The 13,749-nt window shown below is 36.7% G+C and overlaps 1 long non-coding RNA gene across 1 annotated transcript; it reads right to left on the bottom strand.

Moving 5' to 3' along the window:
• Positions 1-330: 330 nt before the first annotated feature.
• Positions 331-13,283, bottom strand: LOC135329736 (uncharacterized). The gene is made up of 3 exons (XR_010391343.1): positions 13,169-13,283; positions 10,551-10,691; positions 331-424 (listed from the first exon to the last, which is right to left on the bottom strand). It is a non-coding gene; the product is annotated as an uncharacterized LOC135329736 (long non-coding RNA).
• Positions 13,284-13,749: the final 466 nt, after the last annotated feature.

Raw genomic sequence — 13,749 nt, 5'->3', positions numbered from 1 at the left:
AAAAATCCCTGCTCTCTCACTTGCTCACAGACACACATGGTGCAACATATACTACTGAGGAAACATTCTCCTGAAAGATAAGGATTTAAATTTGAATTTAAATTCTCTTGATAGAAGAAGCTGTGAGTTGAAGCATCCTACCTCTTCAGTGAGTATTTTAGCTACTGAGATAGATGAAGGTAGAAGAGGAAACATCTACTTTTTTTAGCCATCTGTTTAAAAAAAGGAAATTGTCTCCTTATTTTTCAAAACGAATCCTGAAAGAAGGTAAGCATTTCCCCCCAGTTTAAGTCCACAGAAGGAGGTGTTATTTAAGACATACCTGATCCGTCATGTTTCCAAATAGCTATTTTAAATGGCTGTCTGCACATGCTGGCTTTGGACTCCAGTTCTGAGGTGCCTGATTCTCCCCACAAAAGCTAGACTGAAAGGCAAAAAGAAAAAAAAATTGAAGATGCCTTTGTTTGAAGTTCTTCATGAAAAAAAATGTGGGTTTTGACCAGTGCTAATGTGGAAGGTGGTTAGGCACCTTCTGGAAAGAAAACTCAGCATTCTTTGAACATTTTATGCTTGCTACCAATGCAAGCTACAGACATGAAGGCTGATTCAGGAGGGAAGTTCATTTTTTCATATTAGGTCCTAATTCTAAAATAGCATAAATTTAGATGGTGCCCTGCACTTGCATAGAGCCCCACTTCCAGGATGAAGCAAATGGGACTACCCAGCTAAGGCTATGTAGTAAATTTATTCAGTGTATTTCTTTTTGCACAGCAAATTTGTATGGCACTTAAGACCAAGTATGATTTTTTTTTTCCTTCCCTCAATACATCTGCTTAAAATATCAGCATCCATAGCATTCACTGAGTATTTACCAAATCTGTGTAAAATACGGTGTTTGTTATTGTCACAGGACAAAAATATCAACTAAAGTAATTTTATAACCTTTGAATAAACACAGGTTCTCAGGCTGAGCAATTGCTTGCTGTTTTTTCATACCACTTAGTGTAATTGTTCATTCTCCTTAGCTAGAAGCAGAAGGTAAATGCTTATGAAGCCTTAATACACATTTTACTGAAAAATGCACTTACTCTCAAGTTGATACCGTATTAATTTTCCCTGAATAAGTCATGTATGTATATAAAAAGAACTTGTACTTGGCTAGATTTGCCTTCAAAAGTGTTTTCCTAAAATTTAAGAGAATGCCTCTTTAGTGCTTCTACAAAGGTAAGGGGGTATACATAGGTGGAGCTCGAAGTCATCTGTCATGTCTAAAAGGTCAGTGTGTTCCTTCTGACCTTAGCACTTGTGTATCTCAATTCCAAAGTGAAACCTAAAGGATAAGAGACAAATGCATTCTCTCACTGTCCGATGAGCTATTTACTCATGGGAAAAACAACCACAACCCCAAACAAATCACAGAACTTTCGAGTTTTTTTCCAAGCACCATTTAGAAATATTACTATAAATAACCTTATTCCTATGTTACAGATGGAGAATTGAGAAAAATTATCCCCAGAAAATTCAAGCTGGAGTTTTAAAATTAAGTCTTATTCCTATGTTACAGCTGGAGAATCTTAGCATTTTATGGATGCAGCGCAGCTATGACTTGCCATCATTTCAGCCAACAGTCAAGCAAGGAAGGGAGCTCGGTTCTTCAACGATTATCCACTCATGTATCTATCAGATTGCTTTACCTCTGAATGAGAAGCCTGTCTTGATCTTCTTACTAAGATTTGGTCTGAAATGAAGTATCAACTGCAATAGTGTCTGGTAGGTAGTATTTTTGACCAGATTAGAGTCAATGACTTAGAAATGAGAACTTCTTTTGCATAGTAAAGCATAAGGCATTATTTCCTGGGAAATGCAATCTGCTCATTTATCTATTGTGCATTTACTTGGATTTTGTATTTAGATAGAAGAAGCATTTCAATTTTATGGCTTGTCAGCAGCATGTCACATTGAACTCTCAAAAATTATTTAATCATGTACCAGTCATAGTTTGTGTCTGGTTAAAGATGACAGGTTTTAATACCTCATAATTAAAGGACAAAGATTAAGTTAATATTGATAGTTTCTTGGCACCATTAGATCTCTACCTATTAAAGAAACATTTCAAATATGCAGTGGAGTCTCAATAACTTGCCCTAATGGCAAGATTCACAAAAAAGGAGTTCTAAAAGTTAGTGAGAAAAAGCTACTTATTTGGGAAGATATTTTCAAAGATACAAATTGAGAGAGTGCTACCTCTTCTTGTTCTCTCTCCCATTATCTTCATGGGCAGATAATCTTCAAAGGAAGCTGATGATAGGCAAACAAGTTTTAACTTTCTATGATTGTGTTTCAACCACAGTGACTATTATATGACATATATCATGTTAAATAACAAAGTCTGTGTCAGGTTTTCTTATTTTCCTGAGAAGTGGGGAAGCACTGGCTTTCTTTGTGGGTTTGCATATTCACATGGATTATGCAAAAAATAATATTAGCAGGTTTCACTTCAGTGTCTTACTAAATGCTATACAGCAGCTACTGGAATACTCACATTAGACCAGATGTCATAATACTGAATTCCTATCCCAGCGGAGTACAACATTTAAAAAATTGTTACTTTTGTTTCTAATTTACTACTCTATGCATGAGAGAAGTTCCATCTGCTTACTTTATTTTTAAATGAAAACATAAATGTTGTCCTGTGACAATTAGGCTAGATACTGTCACTAGGTGACATTAGGCCAGATATTACACAGAGAGAGAGAGACCCCAAGCAGTTAAAATTTATATCGAACAAATATGTTTTCTTACATACAACCATCTGCATGATAAAAGCAATGGGTAAGTCAGTCTATGAAGCTAATGTAAACAGGATTCAGAGTGTGGTTCATTTTTATGCTAGTGTGGAAATGAGAAAAATTTCAGGAAAGCTGGAACCACAGTTTCTCCTATGGCAGAAGTGTGGTCACATGGGATAAAGGGAAAATCAACTGCTGGAATGATTAGATCTGAAGACAGTGGCAATTCAGCACAGCTAAATTCATACAGCTTTTGAAGGATTTCTCAGGATTTCAGAACCACTTCTCAAATCTTACGCCTGTCTGTGATTCTTTGTCAGCGGGAGTTTGGGTTTCACAGCCCACCGCTGTAGAAGTGTTGCTGAACACAGTGAAAGGAAGAGATGCACGCTCTTCAGTTTGAAAGGGAAGGGGAAAAGACAATGGCAATATTACAGTGTTCCTTCCCTCACTGCCATAGTTCTTCAGCTGGTGATGGTAGAAAATGAAAATGAGTGTGTTGATATGCCTGAGATCACTATTAATGAAAGCAACCACCTTTTTCTGTGGGAAGATGGTCTAGCATGGACAGTTTGGTACCTTGCTATTCACTTGTCTCACTGTTCAAAAGAATATGTTCATGACTCAAAGACTAAAATTTCAGACAAGAATTTGATTTTTTTCTTCTTCCCACTGGAGCCACCTTTCTAATACTGAATTTATGGCTTCAAGTAGGACATACTCCTAAAAATTAAGCCTGATGACATCAGGTATAAGAATTGACACCAGTGAAAAATTCAGCCTGAATAACGGTTTCAGGAGGTGAAATGCACTGTCTCCCCCATATCTTTCAGAGCTTTATTTGCCAATGAGACTGGATAAACTTGCCATGATGAACTGCTGCTTTTTACTGTGTAAGATTTTTGGACATTGGTGTTTTCTTCTAGTTAGGCAAGTTGCCAGGCTTAACTAAAAGTGTTCAATAATATCCTTTCTTTCCCATAATATAGTTAAATTAAAATAAGCTTGTACTTTGTAAGTGTGTTGCTTCTGTGTCAGGTCTGTAAAGACTGTGTGTGTCAAATGCATACATATGTATACAGAAGGACAAGTTGAAAAAGGAGGGTGATCTCCTGGAAGTAGAGCACTCTAATAATACTCGACTGCTTGGGCATTGTGGCCAGGCCAGAACAAGCCATATAGGAAAACCTGGGAATTCAGCAGACTTAATGCACTTCCAAAGCATGCAAATGGTATTTCACTAAGGACTAAATGAACAATTAATTTCTTCAGCCTGCTTCAGTGATTTTACAAAAACCCCTTTCCACATGTATGAAACAGCATCTTACATAAAGAAGCACGGGAAAAACAAAAGACATAGCAAATGAACTTATTTCTCCTGCAAGTTGGAGGAAGAAAAAAAGATTATCTTTTTCACATAGTCAAGTAGAAGGAATGGGACGATGTATTTGTAAAACAAAGATAAATATAATTTAGAATAGAAAAGCCCTTGAAGGATCCTAGGTTTCAGCTCTTGGTGAGCGACTGTACTTTTTGAAGCCCTTCTGAAATGTGGGTTTCACGTTTGAAAAGGTTCTTCAAGCTATCTACTGTTGAGAAAAATAATTATTGTTTCAATGCTAAATTGTTTTCTAAAGCATACTGACTCTTCAGAGTGTGAGAGCACTACAGCTGGTGACCCTGTTTTTATCAGGCCTGATATGAATGGAAGCTTTCTCATCTTCTTCAGTGAGCTTTTAGCTGATGCCCAGAGGTATTTTAACACAAGATTAGAAGTCAGGAATTTGCGAAATATTATCTGGCTGTGACCAGTTCTATCTGTAGCTTTAGCAGGTCTTCTCAACTTCCTGTTTTAGTAAAATTAATGGGGATTCTAATATTTACCCTCCAGGCATATTGTAAAAGTTAATTTATTGATGCACCTTGTAGATGGAAAGAACTGCTGAATGTTGTTATCCTTAGTTTCAGAAATATTCAAAGACTGCCATTCATGGAGCTACAGATTTCAAGGTCAGGAGGGCTTGATCTTGTCTATGATTAGCCTAGTTAGTCTGCTTCTTCTTATATCATTTTCAGACCTTTTAATTGCAATTATATGTTGTTTTGAAACAACAGTTAGAGATACTTTTGAAATGGATTTTTTCAATAATGTACCTTAGCATACATGCATATGTTCTCATATATATCTGTATATGTGGGTAAACTAGCAAAATCATCAGTTTTCTATTTTTTTTTTTATGATTGTCAGTCTGTGTTGCAAAACAAAGAGTAAAGGATTTGGCAGAAGTCTTGCCCTCTCATAACTTTTCACTTTCCATTTCCCCTGTCCTTGGAGATTGTCATAATGCATCTCTGTGCCTTTTCAGCTAGACTTTGCCAGATGTCTACTTCTTGCATATATTTGGAAGAAGCTAAGCTTAATTTAATTGTGCCCCAATTCAAGAGAGTATCCCTGTGCTGGCAAGTTGATTAAGCATGGCGGTAATTTTAATTATCTTCTCATCTCTCACTGGAGTGCAGTTAGTGGAGCTGATGAAGTTAACCCCATAGATAAGTACCCTTTTTAAATTGGGGTCTCAAACAAGAGGGATAAAGCTATCTTTTCAATATCAAGAGTTAGTCTTCACATGCCTGAAGCCATTTCTTCTCCACCATCCCATCTGCAGATCATCATCTTCCTTGAGAGGCTTGACATTACAGTTGAATTGCCTTTATTATTGGCTTTTTTATTTCTCTACTAGTTTTCCTCTTCTCTGTGATTCATTGCTGTCTTTTACATATGACAATACTAAGTTGGCTGCTCAGGCTTTTTTCTTTTCTTTTTTTTTGTCTTTGCCAGCTGTTCCTCTCTCCACCTGACTAATTCTATTGTGTAGGTGCAAAAGAAATGGCACAAGGCCAACATTTAAAGGATGCAAATTAGTGCATTAAAAAGTTGAGGAGATCTAGTGTCAGTTTTACATGTCACGTTCATGGTAAAATCATAGAGATGTACAGGCCTAACATTTCATTTCAGAATCAAACATATGAACAGACAATTTTCAAATGTTGTATTTAACTGCTTTGTAACTCATTTAATTTTCTTTCTGAAAGTGTCCTGTCAGAAGCCTATAGGAGAAACAGCAGCATAATTTAAATGTCATTTTGCTTCCCAATGATGAATTTCATAGTCATTCCACCCCAGTGACAAAACTCACATCTCTGCTAGCTTGTTGCTGTTCATTTGGCCCTGTTTTCAACGAGATATGCACAGTAGCTGGAGTACACTTTTGTATACTTACTAGTCTGGGTTTTAATTGACACAAAAAAACAGTAGTCTGGAGGGAAGCACAGAGAGGGACTCCATAAATGAGAGGTCATTTGCTAAACAAAGGCACAAGGTGCTTACTATAACAAAATTACAACCTCGAAGTATTCCGCAGCTGAACTTTTCATATGTTTTATGAATATCAAGCCATTTGTGGACTTCCTGTGTCTCTCAGACCATTAAGAGAAAGAACAGGATTCCTGTGCACATCATAGCTACACACAGTCAGGCTTAGGCTGCAGAGGCATTCAGCTTACCCTGGATCCTCAACGAGGCAAAAATGCCTCCTGGAGAACCTAGCGCAGATCCATTTAAGTCACTACAAAAATAGTCCCTGCTATCTTTTGTGCTTCCTTCATGGGCATGGCAGGTCCCTCCTGCCCTAGCTGGCACCATACCAGCAATGGTGATAAACCTGCTTAATCCTGTCTCATTTTTTTACAGAGCTATTGATGGGACACAGCTGTCTGGACTTGAAACTACTCATTTCACCCTAAAATGCTGTATAAAAATGATTCACTTTAACCCATAGTACAGTTCAGGCATACCTGTGGTGACCCGCAGCCTCTGTTTAAACAGCAAAAGGAAACAATGTATACCAGCTAGGAGGAAAGAGTCAAGGAGAGTATTTCCTCCAACAGAAATTTAGGCAGGAAGAGTATCATTACTGACAGCACAATCTCACCTCTGGGATCAAACTTACAGTCCTGCACAGCACTGAAACTGCCACATGAATTTCCTGAATTCTTCCATTTTGCATCTTATTTGCAGAAACCTACCTCCAGTTATACAAAGACACAAACATAGTCTGAAAGGTTGCTTCGGGCCTGAGAGAGATTTGTTCCAGTTATTGATTCCTCATTGCAATTTCTGCAGCCCCTAAGATACCCTTAGAGAGCTAACATTAGAGTACTGGCCAGGCCAAATCTTGCTTCACTTATAAGCGCTGATGCGTTTACATCTTTAGGGACTATCGATCTACTGCAAATCATCATTTTTTTTTGTTTCAAGCAAGCTGAAACTCCAGAGGAGAGACAGGACAGCAAAAAGCTTGGCCAGAGCTTGTGAAAAAGATCAGGATATAATAATAGTGCTTTGAAAACTTACAAGGTGAACCCAAAACTCAATGGCAAACATAATACGGAAGGGAAGCTCACACATGAAGAATGAAATTTGTATACGGCACTTCTTCGTAAGAGAGCTTGAGCAACATCTGGCACACCTAACCTTTTAAAATATCGTTGCTGTTTATTTGTTTACAAAGGACTTAAGCTAGGAAAGAAAGGGGAGATGCTAAAGGATAAACCTGTAGAATAGCATCTTACCCTCTCCCTGGTAAAGATTTCAGGGCAGGTGTTGTCGGCCTGTTACTGTTGCTATCAGCCAATATCAAAAGCAGTTGGCAACGCTCTCATCATGCAAAAATTCCAATCAGATTTCTCTGCATAGTACCTTCTAATTACTGCAGCGGCACCTGTTGTGGTCCTAAATGACTACCTTGTTACAGCAGACAGGTCTGTCTTCTACTTAGCTTTTATTAGCTCTTAAATATTCTGCTTCCTCTAATTGCACATCTAATCTTACCAAACAAATTTAGGAGTCCACATCTATTCTTGGCCACCCGATGCTTTAATCCTATGCATATTTGAAGTTAGGCTGCCATCTTTCACCTACACTATGACTATGCCCATCCCAGCTTCACACCAAAATGGGAAACTTTCCTTTCTTTTCCTTTCTATACATGTTATCACTTGGCCAAGTGATTCATCCAAATAATGGCTTGTTCTGTCAACTATGCTGATGATATCCATATGCAGGCATTTATCAGGCACTCTAACACAGAAATGTCATTTCTAAAAGCCTGTTTCTTTGCTATCATGTCCCATATGACAAAGAAAGAAGTGTCTTCACATAAAGCAGTTGTGGATTGATTGTACATGCTGCTCCACTCAGAAGGTCTTATGTTCACTGGTACCTACCAAAAGCAATTGGCAATCATTTTGCAAAGATACTGCCAAGCATTAATTGTGGCACGCTCAATTGACATATGTCACTTCACTCAGAAATACTAATGTATCTCTTCTTTTCCTGATCTGGACCTGATTCAGATCAACTAGAGAGCAGCGTGAACTTTTCCACTGACTTCAGCAGATCTGGATAATACCCCTAAAATATGGATTATTACTGCTGAAGAACAAACATTTATATACAGTAAGGTAGACATAAAAGGAAACTACTTTTTTTTTTCAAGGAAATATTTTAACAGGCATAGTGGTCAAGATGGGGGTAAGCAAATGAATAAATTTGACAAAACTATGAAAAGTAGGCATAGATTGCTGTACATTCCATTCCTCATTTTGCTGAGCCCCAGCTGAATTTGACTCGAGACATATAAATCTTTTGCTGATCAGGCCATAGATTCTCTTTCCAAATTAATCCCTGTGTACCTCTTTGCTCACATGTACCAGTATGATCAGAATGATGCAGAGTTGCTCTCTGCAATGGTACCTAACAACATACAAATCCTTTTCGCACTATGACCCTGAAATTTGGAACATTATCTTGTTGTGTGCTCATGATGGATATCTGATGTCCTAGTAGAATTGTATCTCAAGCTTTAGCTAATCTTGGCTTCATGACGTTAAGCCAGGTATACTGATTTTGGTAACTGCAAATTCAGTTAAATTCTATTAGTGTCAAATTATGTTTCAAGATACCCTAAAAGTTAGTAGAAAGGTGCTATGAAATTACAGGTGATACAGAACTGCAGTTCTGCATTTAAAAAAAAAGAAAAAGTTTCTACAAACCTCAGAGCAACAGGATCATTGATTTTTGTCCTCCATAAAATAAGGCATTTTTCCAGAGTATAAAACCTAGGCATTTGCAATTTCCAGTAACTTGAACATGAGACTGACTATAAGCAAACATGACAGTTGAATCATTGTCATCATCCAAGCTGAGAAAGCTGCAAAATCTGACCAAACTAACAGAATAAGGGCTTATACATTTACTTCACAAAAATAATAAGCATTATCATTACACTCATAAGTTAAAAAAATACACATTTTTGCTCCCACTCTGATTTTTAAATTTTCATTATTCCTTCAGCTTGTGTTATGTAATTATATTTTTATGTATTTGAAGAAACTGTAAGTTTCAAATCCTCCCTTGTTCCTACAGATAAAAATTAATTTAAGATCTTCAATCATAATGCACAATCACTTCTCAAGGAGAAGAATCACAGGTTCTGAGAGAAGCCTCAGCCATTTTACACTATAAAATCGCCCTGTCTCCTTACACTTTATTTTGGACAGCTCACTCACAGACCACAGTTACAGAAAGCATTAATTGCTTAATGATAATTTACACAGTTAGATGATTATATCCCTTTTATCTCTCCTTATTTCTCAAAACACACTGTTCTGTCACAACATTTATTTAAAATATTTCCTACCCATGCTATCCATTTCTGTCATTAACTGGTCTCTTTGTATGAACGCTCTTCTATCTGCTCAGCTACTCTCTTTCATCTAATGCTGACTTAATGATAACCCAGACATTAATATTACTATTGAGTTCACTGACCAGTGATTTTGCTGTGGTGTGTGACATTATTAGTTGATCCAACTAGATCAGGCCATATCCCATGTAACACAATACGTGCACGATAAAATGTTACAGAAATATGCACAGTCACGTAGCTTCTCTGCTCTGAGATCGTGTAACATGAGTTCAAAAGACAGCAATCATTCATTTAATCACTACTACTATTTGAGATAGGAAAATAGAGGAGAAGACACATTGCACGCTGCTGTTTCATTTTGTATTCTTACTGTTGATGTTCTCCCCTACCAATTTTAATTTATTTGGCACGATGGCTAAGTAACTTTGGTTCTGGGTGTGGAAAGTGCCATGGGTACATCCAAAGTAGGGGACCTGAGAGTGCTTTCCAGCTCTAGAGTTAACTAACCCTGGCTGCACCTTGACCTCGTTGAAATCTCATGTGCCGAGCTGCCACTGGCAAGAAAGCCCCAGGCAGATGAGGAGGTCTCCAGCAGATGCCCTGGTCTGGATAACTGGTGGCCAGAAGTGTAACATTTTACAGCACCCTGTCCTGCAGTTTAGACACAGCTACCGAGTACCAAAAAGGATTTTGTATCAAACCTCTGCCAATTCAGGAAAGCAGTTCAAAAAGGAGTGTGATCTAACATATTACGGTTTGGAAGAAAGACAATTTTCCGTAGCAGAAGTAAGACTACACTTCAGTCTGTTATCAATGTTATTTTTAGAGGTCCAGACTGAATTTAATTGAAGTCATCTAAGCTCTCAAAGTAAAGAATTCAGGGAAGTGTTTTTATAGATTCATACACAAAAGTACAATTGCTCTCCTGGAGCAGGATTTCTTTTTTCTTTCTTTCTTTCTTTTTTTTTTTTCTTTTAATCTTTAGGCTTACCCAACTCTTCAAATCATTCTAGGTTGGTTTCTCTTCAATTGTTACTCATTTTGACGTTGGCTCTGAATTGAACACTGGAGTCAGGTGACCATCAGCATGGAGTGCTATTGTGATACGCTGGGATAGAGGATGGACTTCCCGCTGAAAGGATGGCCACAGCAGTTACACATACTGATCCAAAACATTTTCACATGCACATACAACACACAATAGCCCAAGATAAAGAAAGACCTCTTTAGACACATTAAAGAAATGATGTCTATAAAATTACTCTGTTACAAAAGAGACCAGCTGTTTAAATGACTGCATTGTACACGGAACAAATAGGGGTACCTCCTCTGCATACAAGTGCTTTTGGTTTGCAGCTTTAGCATTAAATCTTCTTCTGGTGCTTTGGCCATTTAAACAGTTGCTATAATTCTAAGTTGAATATGTTTTACACGAACCACAGCTTTTGGCTTGCATAGCTTGTATAATGCTGTTTTCTAATTTAGTTTGTTACCTATATGGACAAAATTATTAGTGAATGCTACCTTATTTCATAAACACTATTAAGCCTTTGCGGAAATTTCAAGGTACTCATATAGAGAGCCAGTGTGGAATGTATTCACTGTATCATGACACAGCAATTACAATTCTAAGCTAGAAGTATATGACACATTTCAGAAAAAGCAGGAGGAACAACATTTAAGGAGTTAATAATGAACCACTTGTCTTCATTTTGAGATCCTTTAATCTAGCTATTGTGCAGTTTTCACACACTGCTAAATTGAATTACTGCATCATTTTTTACAATTTCTTCGTACAGCTGACCCAGTTTATAGCAGGTTTGAAAGCATTATCATTGCTTAAGGTTCAAAGATGCTGCAGTGTATTGCATTACAAGTCAATCAGTGCAGAAGCATTTTGATGTCATTTTGCTTTTGGATATAGTACAGCAGATCACAGGACAAAGGACGGTATTTGATTTTGTCATGACAATGTCACATAATACAGCGTGCCTTTTTATATAATACATATGGTCTCATTTTTATTATATTTCTTTCTGTGTATCTCTGGCCATAATGAAGTGAATCCTCAGTTTATGCCTTTCAGTGTTTTTATTAACTTCTGCAAGGAGAAAATCAGAAAATTTCTAAAGTTTAGAAATTTTATCGTTTTGTAGAAGATACGTTAGTTCCGTATCACTGAAAAACTTAAAGTGAATACTGAGTATCTAAACATTACACCACTTCCTAAATGCTCCAAGTGAGAATTTTTTTTATCTGAAATGTTCGTATTCTAACACACACTGCTTTCTACAGCTTTTTTAGCACATAAACATGGTGCTCAGTTTAAATATACTTTAAGCAAAGTGTTCTAGGTAAAGCATTTCATTCTTTTCAAGGTCATTCTTTATGCTTCGGGTGTTAATTTGTGTTGTTCTTGAAGCATTCCTATTATTGATAGTAGAGTCCTTGGTACATGTTATATTGAAATATTGCTAATGTATGAACTGTAACATTAAATTTTTAATCTAATCAATCAAATGGCATGCATATGCAGTAGATGCTTGGCTTTTACTAAGATTAATTACCATGTGCTGTGAAAACGAACTCGGTAAGGTGAAATATTGCATGCACACAGACACAATGAGAAGAAAAGAAAAGAAAGCAAATTGTGCAAAGGGATGAGCACTGTAATAAGTTAATGACTACTTCCGTCATTCAAAACATATGCATAGCCTTTAAGACAACACAAAACAAAGATTAAACGCATGCTAAATCAACTATCTATTAAAGCATTTAGAGCTTTTCTCCAGATTCTACATGAAAATTATGCAATCTGTTGCAAAACTAAACACTTGTCTCCCAGATGGTGCTCAGAGTCTGTCTGAGCAAACACTCCCTCCATGCTCTGTGTAACAAATTGTGCATATTTTTGTTCCATGTGCTTCATTTTATGTATTTGAGGACGTTTACACTGAATATGCTAGGCAGAGATGACTAAATTTGCATTGTAAAACCCAGTGATGTTGTATTAATATATATTCCTGATTGCAGTCATGAAGTGGAAGATACTTCATCATGGAAAATAGCATTATCTCCCTTTTTGCTGGCTGGAAGTTACAAATATATCGTGCTTACTGCAGATACTGATCTCGTTAAAATTTTCACAGGCCATTGATAGTACTCCATTAAATAATAAGTAGCTAATTGCTTTGTTTGAACTGTATTGCAAAGTTAAGCTTCTATGACAGTGTTTTGAGGGGGTGTTTTACTATGCCAAATAATATTTATGATTGAAACAGGAACAAGATTAAAGCTGCACTAACACTTTTATAATTTTATTAAAAGGCACATTATTCATGTCCTAGAAATGCAGGGATTGCCCTTTTGGCTGAGACTATGGTCCAGCTAAAGACATTAAAACCTAAAAAAGTCATCTGCAATTGATGAGGCTTCAATTCAGTTTTTTTCTTCTCAACACTTTTTTTTTTAATTAATAATTCCTCTGCTTTGGTTTCTATCTGTAAAATGGAGATAATACTAGCTCCCTATTTCACAGGAGCAAAGTGAAGATAGATACACTACTGTTAGTGAATTACTCAAATACGTGATAGGTGACTAAAGACGTACCTGAGATTAACAGACATTCTTTTTGTGGAGAAGCCCATTGTGATAACCATTTCGGAACAGTTTCTCCAACCTTATCCTGCAGACGCAGCAATGTAGTTTTCCTTTTGAGATTTCCTCAGCTATCTGGTTTACCAAGGAACAAAAACACAAAAGTATTCATTCAGTCTTGGTATCATTAAATGTCACATCTACGTCTTTATCTTTTAAAAAGGCAAAGGTGCTCACATGCATAAACTGAATGTAAAACATTGCAAGAGGGAACTTGAAATATATTTGCCTGATAAAGTACTCTGCAGTATGTCTTTCTTTTGCCTTGTTGATTGTTTTTAGTTCCTGTCACAGAAGAGTCATGCGTATTAAATGAATGGAGAACCAAAAAATTTAAGAGCATCTCTTTGTAGTCCATTTCTGCAACTTTTTAATAGAGTACTTGGCCCCATTAATCAACATGACTTTTGTTAAATCCATTTATTATTCTAACTTCCATATTTTTCCTATGGAAATTTTTTTTTTTTTTTTTTTTGTTCTGACAAATTGCATTTGTCCAGTCAAGAGTTGGATGCATGGAAATTATACATATA

The sequence above is a fragment of the Dromaius novaehollandiae genome, chromosome 13 (genome assembly GCF_036370855.1).
Source record: "Dromaius novaehollandiae isolate bDroNov1 chromosome 13, bDroNov1.hap1, whole genome shotgun sequence".
NCBI lineage: Eukaryota > Metazoa > Chordata > Aves > Casuariiformes > Dromaiidae > Dromaius > Dromaius novaehollandiae.
The sequence above is the reverse complement of the archived record's forward strand: the minus strand, read 5'-3'. Positions and strand labels throughout refer to the sequence as shown.